At 42.5% G+C, this 18,649-nt stretch overlaps 1 protein-coding gene and 1 pseudogene across 1 annotated transcript in view; one reads left to right on the forward strand and one right to left on the reverse strand.

Annotated features, from left to right (window-relative positions):
- The window catches only part of PRELID3A (PRELI domain containing 3A), a 56,413-nt gene that overhangs the window by 5,270 nt on the left and 32,494 nt on the right, over positions 1-18,649 (forward strand). The window lies entirely within an intron of this gene.
- LOC150002936 (small ribosomal subunit protein eS1 pseudogene) lies at positions 9,141-10,402 on the reverse strand (annotated as a pseudogene).

Genomic DNA, 18,649 nt, shown 5'->3' on the forward strand with positions numbered 1-18,649 from the left:
TTGTGGTGATGGTTACTTTACTACTCTGCAAATGAACTGAAACTACTGATTTATACACTTTAAATGAATGAATTAAGTAGTACATGAATTATACCTCATTGAAGCCATTTTTTTTTAATTGGCAAAGGATCTGAGCAGATATTTCTGCAAAGGACATGTACAAATGGCCAACAAGCACAGTAAAAGATTCTCAGCATTATTAGCCATCAAGGAAAGACAACTCAAAGCCAGAGTAAGAGTTCACTTCACATTCTAAGATGGCTAGATTTAAAAGAAAGATGAGTGTTGGTGAGGGTGTGGAGAAATTGGAACCCTCATTCCAGGAGGATTATAAAAGGGAGCAATTGATTTGGAAACAGTTTGGCAGTTCTCAAAAGGTTAAACATGCAATTACCACATTACTCATCATGTCTGCTCTTAAGTACAAACCCAAGGGAAATGAAAACATATGTCCACATAGACACTTGTACACAAATGTTCATAGCAGCATTATTTGTAATAGTCAAAAAGTGAAAACGATCTAAATATTTACCACTTGATGAATGAAAAACAAAAAATGTGATATATCTTTACAATAGATTATTACTCAATCATGGAAACAAAGTATTGATACTGGGGCTTCTCTTCAAGATGGTGGTGTAGGTACTTGCATCCTCCCACAGATACATCACGTTACAACTAAACTAGAATAAGCATCATTCAGAACCTCCTAGAATGTAGCTGAACAGAAGTTTTATAACTAAGGGTATAAAGAAGAAGCCACATACAGTCTAGTAGGAGGAGCAGCATTGCAGAACAGACTAGTTCGGCAATTTTCAACTTATTTCACCTCATGGCACATATAAACTAATGACTAAAATTCTGTGGTGCACTAAAAAATATATATTTTGCCTTTCTGACAAAAGTAGGTAAAATTTTGATTCATTCACAGTGGACAACTATTGTTGTATTGGCTGTTGTCATTTTTAAATTTGACAGCCTAAGGGAAAAGAGGTCAGTGCTCCTGACTAAAGAGTCAGGTATTTCATGTTTTAAAAGTTCTTGTGGCACACCAGTTTTAAAATCACTGGGCTAGTCCCACACCCACACTGTGGCAGTTAAAAATCCGGAGGGGTATGTTAGCTATGAAGTTTTCACCCCAACTCCCAGGAGTGAGGTGTTCCAGCCCCACACCAGGTCCCCCAGCCCAGGGTTCCAATGCTGGGAAGAGAAATTCCCACAGCTTCAGGCTGTGAAAACCAGCAGAGATTGTGGCTAAGTGAGAAGGAGGGCTTCTGGGGTCCCAGGCATGCCTCTTAAAGGGCCTGCATACAGACTACTCGGACTCACTTCCTCTGAGCTCCAGCACTGGGGCAGCAGCTCAAAAGAAGCCAGGGACATAGGAGGAGGAACTGAATTGTCTGGTTTGGGGTGAGAGTGGGAGGCGCAGATTTCTCCCAGACAGAAGTGCTGGCAAAGGCTATTGCCCCTTTGCTGAGCCTTCCTCTGCACAGAGCCAGCAGGCAGGTGCCATATCTGAGTCTCCATTAACCTGGCTAGCACTCTTCAGTCACCCTGGGAAGTTCCTGAGACCTCACCCAGCATAACTTGTAGGCCCAGCAGCACCATTTCCAAGTGGCTTTTCAGACAAATGGCTTGTCTTGGTTCATGTTAAGGACTTTCCTCAAAGATCTACAAACTCCAAATAAGCAGCACTGGCCTCCATGTGACCCCTACCTCTTGCTAAGAGGCCCCAGGCCCAGCACTAACTGCAGCTGACCTTGGTTCACAACATGGCCTCTCCTGGGCAACTTAAAGCCCAGCACAAGTACAAGCCCTCTGTAGATCATTCTGTAGCTCATGCCAGGTAGCCCTGGGCAGGGCACAGGCTGCCACTGATCTTGGCCTGCATCTCCCAGTTCACTCAGTAGGCAGCTTGAAACCAATGGGAGCACTACCCACACCCTCCTATGAGCAACAAACTCAAGGGGCAGACTCATTCGATGCCAAAGCCCAGCTGAAGAAGCAAGTCCTCTTTCATGGGATTCACTCCTACACTGTAGTTTCAGCTCATCCTCACAGCCGATCAGCCTGTGGATAAATCTCTCCCATTGATATGCTAACAGTAATCAAAGCTCAACTACAATAAGGTTGTGCACACAGCCCACAGCAAGGGAGCACCTGAAGTGCCCAGCTTGGATGTTCAGGAAGGCTACATCACTGGGTCCTACAGAACACCTACTAAATATATAAGGTTGCTCTACCAAGACTGGGAAAAGTGGAAGCTCTACTTAATACATAGAAACAAACACAGAGAGACTGCCAAAGTGAGAAGACAAACATGTTCAAAATGGAAAAATAGAGCAAAATTCCAGAAAAAGTACTAAACAAAATGGAGACAAAATGCAGAGTTCAAAATACTGGTTTATAAGGATGTTCAATGAAGTTAGGGGACGAGTAGATGGACTTAGTAAGAACATAAACAAAGAGATAGGAAACATAAATATGGAGATAGAAAACATATAAAAAAAGAAATAGAAATGAAAAATACATTACAGGGAATCAACAGTAGAGTAGATGAAGCAAAGGATCACATCAGAAATTTGGAAGATAAGGAAGCAGAAAATACCCAATTAGAATAGCAAAAGACAAAAGAATCCTCCTTCCCCCAAATGAGGATAGTTTAAAGAGCCTCTGAGACAACTTCAAACATACCAACATTCACATCATGGGAGTGCCAGAAGAAGAGACAGAGAACAAGGAATTGAAAATCTATTTGAAAAAATAATGACTGAAAACTTTCCTAACATAGAGAAGGAACTAGACATACAAGTCCAGGAAACACAGAGTCCCAAACAAGACAAACCCAAAGAGGCCCACACCAAGATACATTATAATTAAAATGGCAAATGTTAAAGACAAAGAGAAAAATCTTAAAAGCAGCAACAACAACAACAAATAGCAGTTGGTTACCTACAAGGGAGCTTCCATCAGACTGTCAGCTTATTTTTCAACAGAAACTTTGCAGGCAAGAAGGGAGTAGCAAGAAGTATTCAAAGTGATGAAAAGCAAGGACCTACAACCAAGATTACCCAGTAAAGCTATCATTTAGAATTGAAAGACAGATAAAGAGCTTTTCCAACAAGAAAAAAGCTAAAGGAATTTATCACCACCAAATCAGTATTACAAAAATGTTAGAGTCTTTTTTAAGAAGAAGAAAAAATTTTAAATATGAACAATAAAATGGCAATAAATACATATTTATCAACAATTACTTGAAAGAAAAATAGAGTAAATGCTCCAATCAAAAGACATATGGTGGCTGAATGGATAAGAAAACAAGGCCCTGATATATGCTGTCTACAAGAAACCCACTTCAGATCAAAAGACACACACAGTCTGAAAGTAAAGGGATGGAAAAAAATATTTTGTTAAAATGGAAACAACAATAACAAAATATGCTTGGGTAGCAATACTTATACCAGACAAAATAAGCTTTAAAACAAAGGCTATAACCAGAGACACTCCACTTCTGGATATTTATCTGAAGAAACCCAAAACACTAGTTTGAAAAGACATATGCACCCATATATTCATTGCAGCATGGCTGGTTTGGCTCAGTGGATTGAGCGTCGGCCTGCGAGCTAAGTGTCGCTGGTTCGATCTTCCAGTCAGGGTACATCAGAGAAGGAAAACTCTGACTCCAAAAAACCTCCGCTGCCTTGCGGCATACCTCTTCAGGGGAAAGGCTAAGGGAGTAAACCCCGACAGAAAATCCGGAGCCGGAGTCCCTAAGGCGGTTTGACGTTGTAGTCAACACCGGCAACTCCTGTGGCGCACCTGAAGCCAAGCTGTATTGACTCCGTCTTTCCCTTGGACCCTTCAGCTGCGAAGAGAGGGGGGGTCTGCTGCATGGGCAACAGCAGACCCTCCATATCACCCTGCCCAGGCTCTGTAGCTTCAGCTTCACTGGAGAGGACACTCCAGTGTCATCGCAAGATGTTGATTCAACACGGGAGGAGACAGATACCGTGTCACTCCCGAGTCAGACTGCACAACCATTCTCGGCGGTGCAGCTGGACTCTTGGGAAGCTACACCATCGTCTCTCGAGACGGACGGCTGCCAACGATTCATTGCAGCAGTATTTACAATAGCCTAAAATGGAAGGAACTTGAGTGTACATCATCAATAGTTGTATGTGAAGAGGAAAGCCAAATGGCATCCGCAGGGGGGCTTGCATGTGAGCCCTACCCCCCAGGTGGTCTGTGACTCAGCTTGCAAGAACTTGCAAGCGAGTCTCGCTGAGGCCAGCAGCTGCATGCGGCTCCTGGTGGCCAGGTCACAAGCCCCTGGGAACAAAGGATTCCTAAGGGACAGTGTCTCCTTTCCCATAGTGATAACAGCTGAGGTGGAACAGACCCCTGTCACTTATTACCTTACTTTGTAGTTTATAGATAAAGTGTAGTTTAGTATTGTAGGCCTAATAGTTTGATCTCTACCCTATCCGCAGAAGCTATGCTGCTCCATAATCATGTAAGGAATGTACACGTATACCCTATCGATACTATTTTTAGCAACTTTTGTAACCCAATAAAAGGAATGGTTGAACTGCTAGTCTTCGCTGATGGCCTGAGCGATCTACAGTCCTCCATCTGTTGCTGATCATTCTGCCCGCTGGAATTTCCTCTGCATCTCCGATCCACAAATTTACGGTAACATGTATGGATAAAGAAGTGGTGCATATATACCACGGAATATGACTCAGTCATAAAAAAGAATGAAATCTTTCCATCTGCAGCAAAATGGATGGCCCTAGAAGGTACGGGGCTGAGTGAATTAAGTCAGATGGAGAAAGACAAATGATTTTGCTTGTATATGGAATTTTTAAAAATCATAAAAATAAATGAACAGGTAGGCCAGAGACATACTCATAGATACAGAGAATATTTTGACAGTTGACAGATGGGGTTGGGGGTGGTTGATGAAAAAGGCGAAAGGATTAAGCGGTAGAAATTGGTAGTTACAAAATAGTCATGGGGATGTAAAGTAGCATAGAGAATATAGTCAACAATATTATAATTACAATGTATGATGTCAGATGGGTACTAGATTTATTGGTGTGATCATTTTGTAAGTTATATAAGTGTCTAATCACTGGGTTGTACACTTGAAACTAATATAATAGTGTATGTCAACTATAATTTAAAAATTTTAAGGAGATAAAATACTTAAATGTGCTGCAACATGGATGAATCTTGAAAACATTATGTAAGTGAAAGAAAACCTGTCACAAGGACCACATATTATATGAATCTATTTATGTATATGGAATGCCCCAAATAGGTAAATCCACAAACACATAAAGCTGATTAGTGATTGCCAAGAGCTGATGATATGACTGATAGACTATGCAAGAAACTAATGAAAGTGATTGGTTATGTTACTGTAGACTGTCAGGGAGTGCTGGGGAGTCTCCCTCATTGGCCAGGATGGTGCAAGGAGAGGTTCTTTCTTGCACTGAGCATACCAATGGCTAGAGAGATGAATGGATAGGGCCCCAGCATGCCAAAAGCTGGCAGGATGATAGTATAGAGAAAGAAAGCCCTCCTCTCCCTATCCCTATATGAACTACAGTCTTCAGCAGGGAGAGGAGATGGTCTTTGTGATGGGAGTCTACAATTCTCCAAGTCCAAGCACCTGAATAAACCTCTTTCCTTTGGCACCGGCACCTGTGTCATGAGTCTGGGTTTTGTTCTGGCAGGCAGCTGAACCCACTTGTTTGGTTTCAGTTACTTACAGAGGCAGGGTGGCATGGATCATCTGAGACTTCTCAGTGTGTACTTTTCATATTGTTTACCTTTTTTGAATCATGTGAATATACTATCTAATCAAATAAAATATAAAATTTAAGAATAGTAAAAAGGCTAGTTCAGTGCTGAAACCACACATTTTTAAAAATAATTTTATGCTTAAAGGTAACCCTTAAGTAGAGTTTTTCTGTATCTCTTCATATATTTATATGTATTTGCAAGTATATTAAATGTATTTTTACATGAATAAAATTGTACTTTATGCACCTTGCTTTTTTATTAACATATATTTTTGTATGTTAATAACATATAGTTCCATCCCATTCTTTAATCAGCTTCATTGTATTCTTTTTTAAAGATTTATTTATTTTTTTATTTTTTTTAACAAGGTTACTTTATTTTATTATTTTATTTTGTTTGTTTTTTTTAGAGAGAGGGGAAAGGAGAAAGAGAGGGAGAGATACATCAATGTGCAGTTGCCTCTCACGCGCCCCCAACTGGGGACCTGACGTGCAACCTAGTCATGTGCCCTGACTGGGAATTGTACCAGCAACACTTGGCTCGAAGGCCGACACTCAATCCACTGAGCCACAGCAGCCAGGGCTTCGCTCCATTGTATTCTTTGGTAAAGGTATGACAGTTCCTAACCATGATCATTCAGACTGCTTTCAATTTACTTCTATTTCAGATGCTACAATTAACATTCTTTTTTAAAGTATATTTTATTGATTATGCTGTCTCAGTTGTCCCAATTTCTTTTCCCTTTTCTCCCCTCCACCCAGTACTCCTGTTCCCTCCAGCAATCCCACCCCCCCTTAGTTCATGTCCATGGGTCATGCATGTAAGTTCTTTGGCTACTTCATTTCCTATACTGTACTTAACATCCCCCTGTCTATTTTGTACCTACAATTTGTACTTCTTAATCCCTGCACCATTTCCCCATTTCTCCCCCTTCCTCCTCCCAGCCGATAACCAAATGATCCCCATACCTATGATTCTGTTCCTGTTCTGGTTGTTTGCATAGTTCTTCTTTTTATTTTTAAAATTCTGTTGTTGATAATTGTGCATTTGTTGTCATTTTAATATTCATAGCTTTGATCTTTTTCTTAAATAAGTCCCATTAACATTTCATATAACAATGGCTTTAGCTTTACCTTGTCTGGGAAGCAGCCCTTTATCAGCCCTTTATTTTAAATAATAGCTTTGCTGGATAGAGTAATCTAGGTTGTAGGTCCTTGCTTTTCATCACTTTGAATATTTCTTGCCTGCAAAGTTTCTTTTGAGAAATCAGTTGATAGTCTTACAGGAACCCCTTTGTAGGTAACTCTCTCTATTTCTCTTGCTGCTTTTAAGATTCTCTCTTTATCATTAGCCTTTGGCATTTTAATTATGATGTGTCTTGGTGTGGTCCTCTTTGGGTCTAGCTTGTTTGGGACTCTGTGCTTCCTGGACTTATATGTCTATTTCCTTTGCCAAATTTGGGATGTTTTCCTTCATTATTTTTTCACATGTTTTCAATTTCTTGCTCTTCCTCTTCTCCTCCCGGCACTCTTATGAGTTAGTTGTTGGCACGTTTAAAGTTATCCCAGAGGTTTATAAGCCTCTCCTCTTTTTTTCAATTCTTGTTTTCTCATTCTGTACTCGTTGACTGTTTATTTCTCCCTTATATCCCAAATCATTGATTTGAACCTTGTTCTCCTTCCCTTCACCATTGGTTTTGTGTGGGTTTTCCTTTGTTTCACTTAGCTTAGCCTTCACTTCTTCCCTTCTGTGTTTGCTGTACTTAAGCATATCTGTCAAGTCTGTGCACATCTTTATCACCAGTGTTTTGTACTCTATATCTGTTAGGTTGACTATCTCCTTGTCACTTAGCTCTCCCACTGGAACCTTGACCTGTTCCCTCTTTTGGGCTATACTTTTCTGTCTCCTCAACTTGACAGGCTCCTGTGTTTGCCTCTGTGTTTTACATAGAGCTGTCGCACCTGTTATGTTGTAAGGGGCAGAGCCTTAGGTATTCATCAGTGTCGGGCATCAAGCTTCACTGAGTTGTGGCACTGTTGGGGGGGAGGGGTCTGAGAGGGAATAATGACACTTGCTCAGCAGTTGCCCCTTTTCCAGGCACTTCTCTCACTCCCTGAATGGGACTGGCGCCCCTCTAGCTGTTGCCCTGGTTGTGTTTCCCTGAGTGGTGTTGGTCTGTGGATGTTCTAGGATCATGGGGCCCACTAAACAAACAGACTCTGCTGAAAGACCAGAACTTTCTTCCTCTGTTTCAGCTCCCACTGGTTTTTACAGTCAGAAGCAATGTGGCTTTATTTTCCCAGTGCTGGAACTGTGAGCTGCATGGTCTGGTCTGGGAGTGCACCACAGGTGTCCTTCCCTACATTTTTTAATGTGTTACTATGCTTCCTGCTGGCCTGCCACTGCTGCTGCCACTGCTGCTACTGCCGCTGCCAGCACCAACGCTGCACCACTTTCCACTTCCTCTCTGCCCCAGCTCCCCCCCTCTTAGCTGTCTAGATGCGTAGTTCTTCTTTATATCTTTGTTTGTTGGACTTCCATGCAGCTCAATTTCCTGGAACTTCTGGTTGTCTCTAATTTTGAGGTAGCTGTATTCCTTAGTTGTGGAGGGAGATGCAGCATATTTACCTATGCCTCCATCTTGGCTGAAAGTTCAAGATTGAATCCCAGTTAACATTCTTATAGATGTATATAAGATGGATATATGCCAGGATGATTTCCTTAGCAGAAATATTGCTTGATAAACATTATTTAAAAAAATAATTTGCAAGTTTTTTGGGACTAGGACCTTGAGACAGCACACACAGAGTTGTGCTGCATATATTCTCCCACTAGGTGGCAGGAGAGGCCTATAAATTTCTAAGAGTACTGAGCATTGCGCATTTCAAAACCTTAAAAATGTGTGTGTTGGAGGGGTAATGATGTTGATATTGTTTCTAGCTCATCTGCAATAATCCTGATGCTGTGTTTTCTATGAGTTGAGGCTGACATGGTATTTTCCAGTGTCAATCAGGATTTGTGCTACTGTTCCCAATAATGTGCCTCAGGTTATGGAATCTAAAACAATACGATGTCTAATTAATATCACCTAGATGATAATGAGTAAAAGAAATGCATGTGACATCAGCAAGTTTCATGTATGATAATAACAGAACATTTAGAATATTCCTAATTACTACTTGCTACTGATCAAATATTTTTAAAATTTTGACCGCAAGAGTGTTCATAAATCATAAAGTTTCTAGATTTTCCCCAATCATATCTTTTTGCTAATCTCCAGACCCCTTAATCATAAGCAATTTTTTTTTATTTGTCACCATTGAATGTATTTTAAACAGATTCTTGAACTGGGGGCTCATATCCATCTGCTCGCTCAACTTTAGCACCTGTCTCATCCCCAGTAGTTTTTCCAGAACTGCTGCCTTCACCATGAAGCTCCATGAGTTTTCCCAATTCAAACTTGGGCTTCTTCAGCATTTTGACTTTTCTAACAAAGACATCATGAAGTGGATAAATAGATTGGCAAGCCTTTTCTATGTCTTTTCCAATGCTATCTGGAATCAATTTATTGACCACTTCTTTCAAGTCATTTGTCTGCACCTCTCGGGTCATGATTTCCATCATCTTCTTCCGGATTTGGCGGACCTGTTGATGCTGAGCATAAGAGGTCTTCTGAATCTGATTGTTGCGCTTTTTAGTAAAACCAACACAGAAGAGACGAAGCAAATACCCGTCGGTAGTCTTGACATCAACATGAGCTTCAATCATAGTCTGCCACTTTTTGACCATGGAGCACATTTTGTCACGGGTAAGATCCATGCCCTGGAAATTAGTCAGGCAGTTTTTGCCCTGAACATCCTCAGTAATTAGCTTGAATTTTCTAAATGCAACTTCATCGTTCTGCAGATCAGTGAGGCTCACTTCAAAAACACGACCCTTCAGACCATCAGAGGCGATTTTGGTTCCTTGAGTTCTCGTGACTAGTGTCTTTCCAATATTTCTTATATTGAACATAGCTGGTGCTTTCACATCATACCAATCTTTCTTAGAAAATGGATCAACCACTTTCTTCTTTGCTCCCTTTTTGCTGCCTTTCGTAAGGCGCTTATTCTTGCCCACCACAATGGTGCTGCACAGAGAGCCAAAAGGCCATAAGCAAAATTTTAAAGTACATTACTGTAATACCAGAAGGCATCAAGGGAAAGAGGATTTGCAAGCTGTGAAGGAAATAATGTCTTAAGTTTCTAATGAAAAATTACATAAGCTATAACAAAGAGAACTAAAGTGTTCAGAAGCAGAAATAAGGTGCAAAATTGAAGATATGTATTGGAGGGACTTACTTCAGTGAGTGTGTTGGGAAGAGGAATTAATTATATGGAAACATATACCATAGAAAGTAAAAGGTCACAGAGATATACTCTGTTTTTATAACATGCTGTTAAGATCTCAGCTATTTTGAGGTTCAGGATAGTTCTGAGTTTAGTTAGAGAGAACATGTCCTTGGGTCTCACTAATATTCTATACATAGGATCTTAGAAAATCTAGATGCTAGTGGCACAGACTCAGAATCTCTAATCTTCTGCCATCTCATTCTGCCAGTGTGGCAGGTTGAAGAGTCTGTAAAGTGGGTCTTTATTATCACTATATTTGAGGGCCAATTAATTATCAGAGCCTTTTTGTTAATGTTCTGGGGTAATGAAGCGATGTCCATGGTAAATGGGAAAAAAAAAACAAAAAAAAAAACAGCTCTGAAAGTTCTTCACAACTTCTTACCTGTTGAAAGATTGATTTTCTCCCTAAGTAAAAAAACTATTCTGGTACAACAATTTTCAAACTTACTTATTTTTAGCAATAGACTATTGTAAAAATGAAAAATTTGACACAGATTTTCAATACCTAAAATTTAAATAGAAAAAACAAAAATGTAGGACCAAAATAGTAAGACAATTGGTTGAAAAGCCTTTTAATTTACCCAACAGGTGACCCACAAGGGCAAGAGAGCTTCCGGAACTGTCGACTAGATGGCTCTGTCTGTGGTTACACCAGATGGAACCCCACCCAGCTGCTCCTGGTTTCATGACTCCCTTGGAGTTACCCTTGATTCACTGAACAAGCAGTTATCAAGTGCTTATTGTTTACGTGGTACTGGGATAGATTCTGGGTACACAAAGATGAGTAAGGCTAAGTTCCCATCCTTGAAGAGCTCATATAGTCTAGTGAAGAATTCCTTTCTAAATTTTAAGGAACTTTCTAAATGCCTGGGCTGCTCATTTAAAATGTCTGTTTCTGAGTTTTACCCCAGAGATGACAATTCCACAGGTAAGTGGTGGAGCCTAAAAACATGCCTCTTAATAAGCGTTAATCTAGTAGGAGAGACAGAAACACAAACAAGTACAGTAATTATAAAACAATGTGCTGAGAGTTATGATGGAGGTATGTGGGAGCAATTACAGCAGACAGGACAAGGAGGAGTGAGGAGCACCCACGGGGGCAAGTAAACAAAGCTTTGGAGTGGACTCCAAACAGAGCAGGCTGATAGGACAAGTAGTAATTGTCTGTACGTGGGAGTAGCACCATACTGAGTGGCTGGATAGAAGGCTGTTAAAGTAACCCAGATGAGAGGTTATGAGGGTCTGAACTGGGTCAGTGGTCAGCAGGGATGATAGTAATTACACTAACCAAGATAAGGGCTGACATTTATTGTTACTGCCCACCATTCAATGTACTAGAGACTTCACATATGTTCTCACATTTAATTCTCACAAGTCACACAAGGTAGGTACTACTAGAATTTCCATTTCATAAATGATGATACTGACATTTGGAGAGGGAAAGCAACATACAGAAGGGGAGCCAGAACTGGAACTTGGATTTGTTTATCTTTCAACTGATGCCTCCAACTATTAAATCATATCATCTCTTAAAGAATGTAGAAGAAGGATGGATTAAAATGATCTGTAAGAGGTAATTCCAAAGAACTTGATGACTGGTTGGGTGTAGGGTAAAGTATTACTCTAGCTTGGAGCACCTGGGTGATGGAGGTACCTGGAGAGTGAATACTGGAGGAGGAATTTGCTTAAGGAGAAAGAGTCTTTGGCCATGATGAGTTTCAGGTGGGGACCTGTGGACTCTCCCATGGATAACTGGTCATATGGATCTGAAGCTTGGGGTAGAAATGAGATAGAGATACAGGTTTGGGAGTTGGTGGAAACCATGAAACTTGGTCAGTTCACTTGGGAGAAGGTGTAGAGTGAGAAAACAGCAGAACAAAGGGGGAAAGGAATATGCAAAGGAGACAGAGAAGGAATGTTACTGAGCAACTGAGTGTCATTGGACCCAAGGAGGCAGAGTTTCAAGGAGAGTGCTCAGTAGTTCGAGTGCAGTAGAGAGGTCTAGAAAGAAAGGAACTGACGGTACCCATTGGGCTGGAAAATGGCATGGTTTACTGATGATCCTAATGAGAGAAGTTTCAGGAGCCCATCACAGCATGTTGTGGAATAGATAAGGGGTAAAAAAAAGTGGAGAGAGCAAACGTGGACTCTCCCTTTGAAAGGTTTAGATAAGAAGTGGCAAGAATAACTACAGAGTGCTTATAGGGGGATATAGGAGCCAAAAATATCTTTCCAATGTTTCACACACATAGGTTTGGCATTTACTACCACCAACTTCTAGGATGGCATGCCTAATCCATCCTTTCCCTTGATACTTCTGAAATGCACAAAATGATCCTGGTTCTCAAGCCAAACAAATGCAAAAGAAGCATGTCAGTCAAAGATAAAGGTTAGGAATGACTTTCGCTCCTGAATTCTCCATTCCTTGGTAATCTTTCCTTCGGTTCCCGCATTTGCTGTGACAAGAACCCATCCAGAGTTGCCTTGCTGTGAGAGATTTAGCCAATGGCCGTCTTTATCATCCCATCTTTTCCTGAAAGCTATTGGAGAAACAACTGGATCCTGTGCTTGGTTTAACCAACGAATACATGGCCAGTCACGCTGTGACTGGCATCTTCCTAGTTCTCCTGAAACAGCAAAGAAACTACTGGGTGTCACTGAATAAGATTTATGTGTTACCTGGCTGTGAGCACACTTGACTGCGAGTGTCTGTCTTGGCTGCTCCTCAGAGTTCACGGTCATACTGCTGAGTGCCTGGTAATCGGCCTGGGATGCATGCAGATCTGCCCAGCACAGCGTGAGCTGACCCCATCTCTGCTCAAGGATTCCCAAGGAACAAGAACATTGTCTCATCTAACATTTCATTTAAAATAATAAATCTTTGCCTATTTAAGTGGCGGGTGGTTGAGGATTACTCCTTTATTGTCTGCAAAACCCAAGGAAGAAAAAATCAACCCACTTGATTTATTTGGGATGAGCAGGGGTACAGATGGATGGAACAGCTGAGGTTCTCAGGCTCCTCTAAAGATTCACATACAGGTTGTTGGGGGAAAGCCCCAAAAGTCTAAATTTAGAATTGATTCCAAAGAACTGACACGTGGCCTTTTCAAATTAAAAAGAGCTTTATTAGAAGAAACTGACATACGTGAGCAAAGCAGCTGCTTATTTCAAGCGGTGGCTGGCCAGAAATACCACCCCCCACACCAGGACAGGGTCTCCCAGGACAGGGTCTCCTTTTTATAGGAGGGTTAATAGTAAAACCATGTGGTGGGTAGTCATGTAGACCACCAGAAAGGACAATGCATTCCTAAGTTAACAGATAACATCAGACAGTTTTCCACACTCTATACATTCGTTAGTATCCTTCCTGGAGCCTGACATTTATCTTTGGGGGGCATTCCAGCTTTCTGGGTAGTCAGCTAAACCTGAGGCTACAGAGAGTTAAACAGTCACAGAGAGTCCAAACTTTTCCAGATGCCTTTACTGCTGGAGATATTTTGCATCTCTGAATGAGTTCCTCTACAAGGGGAACTTGAGAAGACTTGACCATATTTATAATTAGAGGTGGAATGTGGGGTGAAATGACCAATGGGTGGAAGAAATAAAAACAATAGAAGGGAAGACCAATAAAACAGGTGCCTGGGGAGAGGGGACCAAGGAGAAGAGTGGGGTGGTCAACTGAGACTGGAGGGCAGAAAGGCAGTTGGCCAGGGTTTAGATTGGAAAATAGCTACAGTGTACTGAATACTTGCTATGTATCTGACACCATGCTAGGCAACAACCATTTGTGGTCCACTCAGCCATTCTACAGATGAAGAGACTGAGTCTTAGAGCAGTTAGGCAAGTTGCTCAGGGTCATAGTAAGTGGTTGGTGACTGTGCTCGGAGGGCAGGTGTATTGGTTAGGGGCTTTGGGCTAGAATGTGAATTTAAATGGCATGACACAATAAGGACAGTTATTATGACATAACTGCAAGTCCTGTCTAAGGAGGGTTTCAGGCTGCTGAGAAGAGGTTCAGTAACATCTTTGAGGACCATTTCTTTACACGTTCGATCTTGGTGCTGATTTCATCCTCCTGGTAGCAAGGTGGCCACACCAGCACCTGGAGCTGAAGCATGGAAGAGTTGGCTTGCTCTTTGAAGCAAAGAGCTTTCTCCTGGCAACCTCACAGCAGGCTCTCTACTGCGCCTTGGCCAGTGCTGGGTCACCAGCCCTGAAGCAAGTGGGCGAACCTTCCCTGAGGCACTTACTGATGTGAGAGAGGTGGCATCTAAACAAAGTCATCATTCTGTTGGGGAGCTAGAGGGTCTCTGTAGAGGGAAATCAGAGCATAAAATGTGTGAGGTGAAATTAAAAAAACATGCACAAGATTGGCGGCAGTGGGTGGCTGAAGTGAAATGAGGATGAAGGTAACTAAAGTCAGGAAGGTGCAGGAATCAGATGCTTGGGTTTCTGGATGAATCATCCACATAGATGTTGAAATGATAAGCAGTGGGGATGGAGAGGGACCCTGTGAGCCAAGCTGCCAGGTCCTCAGTAAGAGACGGGATGATAGAGAAGTAGTTTTGTGACAGGATAAGAAGGAAGGAGTGTGGGAAGTTCTTTTTTACCTTCTCCCCTAAAGCCAGTTGATTATAAATAAGGGCTTTAAGTTTTTGCAAGTCTCATCCCCACCGCACTGTCCACGTGCTCATCTCTCCCCTGTGCCGGGGCAGCAGTTTCTAGACTAGTCTCCCCACAGGCTTTCACTCGTTCCACTTCATAGTTTTTGATCTCTGATGCACATTAGAATCACCTGGGGGAGCTTTTCAGGCTCTTGACACCCAGGCTACCCAGTATTTCAATTCAATAAAAAACCCTAGTAGATTCCAGGTACCTTCCAAATCTCCTTAGATAATTTCAATATCCAGCCAAGTTTGGGATGGATGTCCTACCTCTCCACACTACTGTCCCGTTATCTTCCCAAAAGGTGGTTGGCGCAGGTCCCTTCTACTTGCTCCGCGAATGAATATGTTAAACCCTTACTATGTACATCCCAGGTACCAGGAATAGAAAGATGAAAAGCTCATGGCTTCCTCTCCCCAAGATGCCTCCTTGGGGACATGGGCACACACTTGTGGTACACACCAGTAGGTGCTATGATGCAGAAAGACACCATGGCATCAAGGCAGCACTTAATACGGAATTGGGGAAGACAAGGCTCTTGGGAATAACATCATGTAGCACCTTTATCTCCATTTCACTTCAGGCCCTGTGGTCAGCCAAGTGTACATCCTGGATTTTGCTGGTGTTTTGAACACTTTTGCCTGAGAAACCTCAAACACCAGAACCCATCAAAACTCCATTTTCTTTGAGATAAAATCTGAACTCTTCGTATTGAAGTATAAGACCCTTCTCGACATGGCTCTTGCCTAACTTTCTAGCTTCACCTCCTGCCACTTCTTTCTGAGATCCCACAATCCAGCCACCCAGGTGACTTGCAGCCCCCTAATAGCACTGTACTTCCTCATACTTCTGGGATTTTTCATATTCTGATCTTTTTATTTGGAATATGCTTCCATAGCAAGCATGGAAGAGTGCATCCTGGCTGGAAGAAACAGTATGAGTGAATGTTGGAAAGCTGACAAGGAAGCACCTTGCCTAGTCAGGCTAGGGGCATTGACAGTGGGTCTGTGTTAGCATTAGAGCCCCTGGAAAATCTTATGAAACCACAAAGCTTACCCCCACCCTGAGATGCTGTGTGCTGGGGCTGAGATGGGCCTGGGGCTTCTACTTCTAATAAGCTATGAGGCAAAGCAGCAGCTGCTGTTCCTGGACCAGCAGCGAGCTTAGTGAGGTGAGGCTGTGAGAGGGTGGACTTGGACCAAAAAAGAAGAGATCAGCATAGGACTTCAGGTAGGGATGTAGCTTTCATTTATTTATTCAACAAATTTATTTACTGGGCACCTGCTATATTTCTGATTCTGGAAATACTAAGAATAATGATAACCTAGTTCCCGACATCAAGAGGTTTTTATTCTGTTGGGAGAGGCAGTAAAAGAAGCAGATGATCATAATATGTTGTGGTCAGTCTTGGAAGGAGGGGTGTAAAAGCTGTGATGCAATTACAAAGGGGGACCCGCACAGATGTGATGACACCTGAGCTGGGCTTGTGGATGAGAACTTGTTACAGAGAGAAAGAGGGTTCTTTCACATGGCGCCGTGGTGTAAAACCCAACAACTAGTGTTGAGGAAAACAAGTCTTTACAATATTCCAACCTGGGGAGGGCAGTGAGCACTTCCTGTCAGAGCCTTGTTCTCCCACGGGACCCAGCACTTCCCTTGCTCCCCAAAAGGCTAGAAGTCAAAAACATGCCCAGAAGTTCCCCATCCCTTATCTGTCAGCTGTCTCCTTCAGGATCTGGGGTGTGATGTCATCAGCCTCCATCTAACTGTCCAGGAAAACATGTGCCGTGTTGACCTGGGTCATGCATGGTTCTCTCTCTGCCCTTTCAAAGCCACATGGATTTCTTCTTCTACCTCCTTGAAAACTGCATGGAACTCTCTACTCTCAGTAAATTGTGTGGTTCTCTACTCTCTGCAAATATGGCTGCCACCTTATTTTTAAACCCCTTTGACACAGTGGGCAGAGTAACCAGTTCTGACCATTCACAGAACCTTGCGCACCCTGTATTCTCTTTCCTCACCATTCCATGGTCAAAACCCCTCCCATCTCCTTGGGGCCTTGGAAGAACCAAACCATTTGCATAACTAAGACACTAGTTACCAGCCATAGATATGCAAAGACATCTTGAAACCTGCTGTCTTCCCCCACTCCCAAAACACAGGCTCTGGGGATTTTGGGGGACCCCACTCTGTAACAAACTAATAGCTGTGTGCAAAGTCAGTTTGAAAGCCAGACAAGTGCAGGTAGTGGTGAGACTGCTGTAATAGTCTAGAGACTACAGGTGGTCCTCATTTCATCCCAGTTCTCAGGCCCCCAGTTCCACCACTAAACCCTGTGCCTCTGTACCGGGGCACTACTTGTGAGGGTCTTAGTTTCCCACACAGCAAGAAGAGCAAGTTCAGCAGCTCAACCCTCTCAGACCTGGAATCAGTTACACCAGCTGTCTCACCTACGATGTCCACTCTCACCAACAACCCAATTTCTTCAGCCTTGTGCTCAATATGTATTTGTGGAAAATGATTAAAAAACCAAACTAACAGTGCCTAGCTCAGTGCCTAGAGTATAGGAAGTGTTCCACAACTGGCCTGGTTATAACAACTGTGAGTCAGCATACATGTTTTGAGACGGAATGTTGCAAACTTGGCTCCTCATCTCAGCTCTGTCCTTCAGAATGTGATCAGAGAAGACGTTTACACTTCCCAGAACCCCCATTGGCTCATTTATAAAACAGGGAGAGTAGCACTACTTGAGAAGGTGACTGTGAGGTGAAGCCCTAGGTGTGAGTTGATGGTGGAGCCAGGATCCTAATCCAAGTTTTCTGGCTGATGCTGGTGCACTTTCCACTTCACTGTCTCATCACAAATATAGGCTCCTCCTGCCCACTCGATGCTGGAGCTGGGCTAGGTGCTGGATTCGGTAGCAAGCTCAATGCAGTTCCGGCCCTCATGTCCCCATGCCCCACCTCATCCTGCAGAGGACCACCCTCTTCTCAAAACAAGCATCTGGCTTCTTTGCAAGTGAACTTTGTTTCTGGTGGTGCAGGATTAACACAACTCTGGAAAGAAAAAGTTGATTTTTCCCTGGTGCAAAGGGAAAGAGCCCTTCCTTTCCCTTTTCTCAGAGCTTTTACTCTAGAAAACTTGTAATTATAAGTTCTTTGTCTTTTTGAGGTGTATATAAATGCTTTTAAAAGCTAACTGGGCCATTACAACCCAGGAGTGTTTTTTTCTCAAGGTCCTGGGAGCCATCAATTTGAAATATTAGCCTAACTTTCAGGCAGCACCTGGCTCCAAGTTGCAAACCTGCTTCCTGTATCAACATTAGAAACTTCTTTCCCCTTTAGATGAATTAGCAAACACAAATGGCCGCTCCAATTGCTGGGTGAATTTAGGATGAACTCCGGGTGACAAACGGCGCTGTCAAGTCCTCTCATCTGAGAACGTGAATGTGACGGGTTGCACATGTTTGAGTCTGTAAAAAAGTGAGGTTTCTTGCTGTCTTTGCAGTTTCTTTAGCAGACTGTCTGTGAAGCCTACCGCATTCTGGGTTAATGCTTATTCAATACTGTATTATTTTTTTCTTCTACTACGGAAAGGTTTTTGGGCGGGCAGTTTTATTTTTCTTTATGTTTCTCAACAGTAGAAAAACGCCTGGCTGGAAAGGGCTTCGTAAGAAAACGCACAACTTGGACTATAAGGATTAGCTGCCACCCGCGTCCCCGCATTTGTGGTGGGTGCTGTCTGCTAGCCTCCCTGCGGTGCAGATCCTTAGTCAGCCAGGA

The sequence above is a fragment of the Furipterus horrens genome, unplaced genomic scaffold (assembly GCF_987537825.1).
Source record: "Furipterus horrens unplaced genomic scaffold, mFurHor1.1.pri manual_scaffold_8, whole genome shotgun sequence".
Lineage (NCBI taxonomy): Eukaryota > Metazoa > Chordata > Mammalia > Chiroptera > Furipteridae > Furipterus > Furipterus horrens.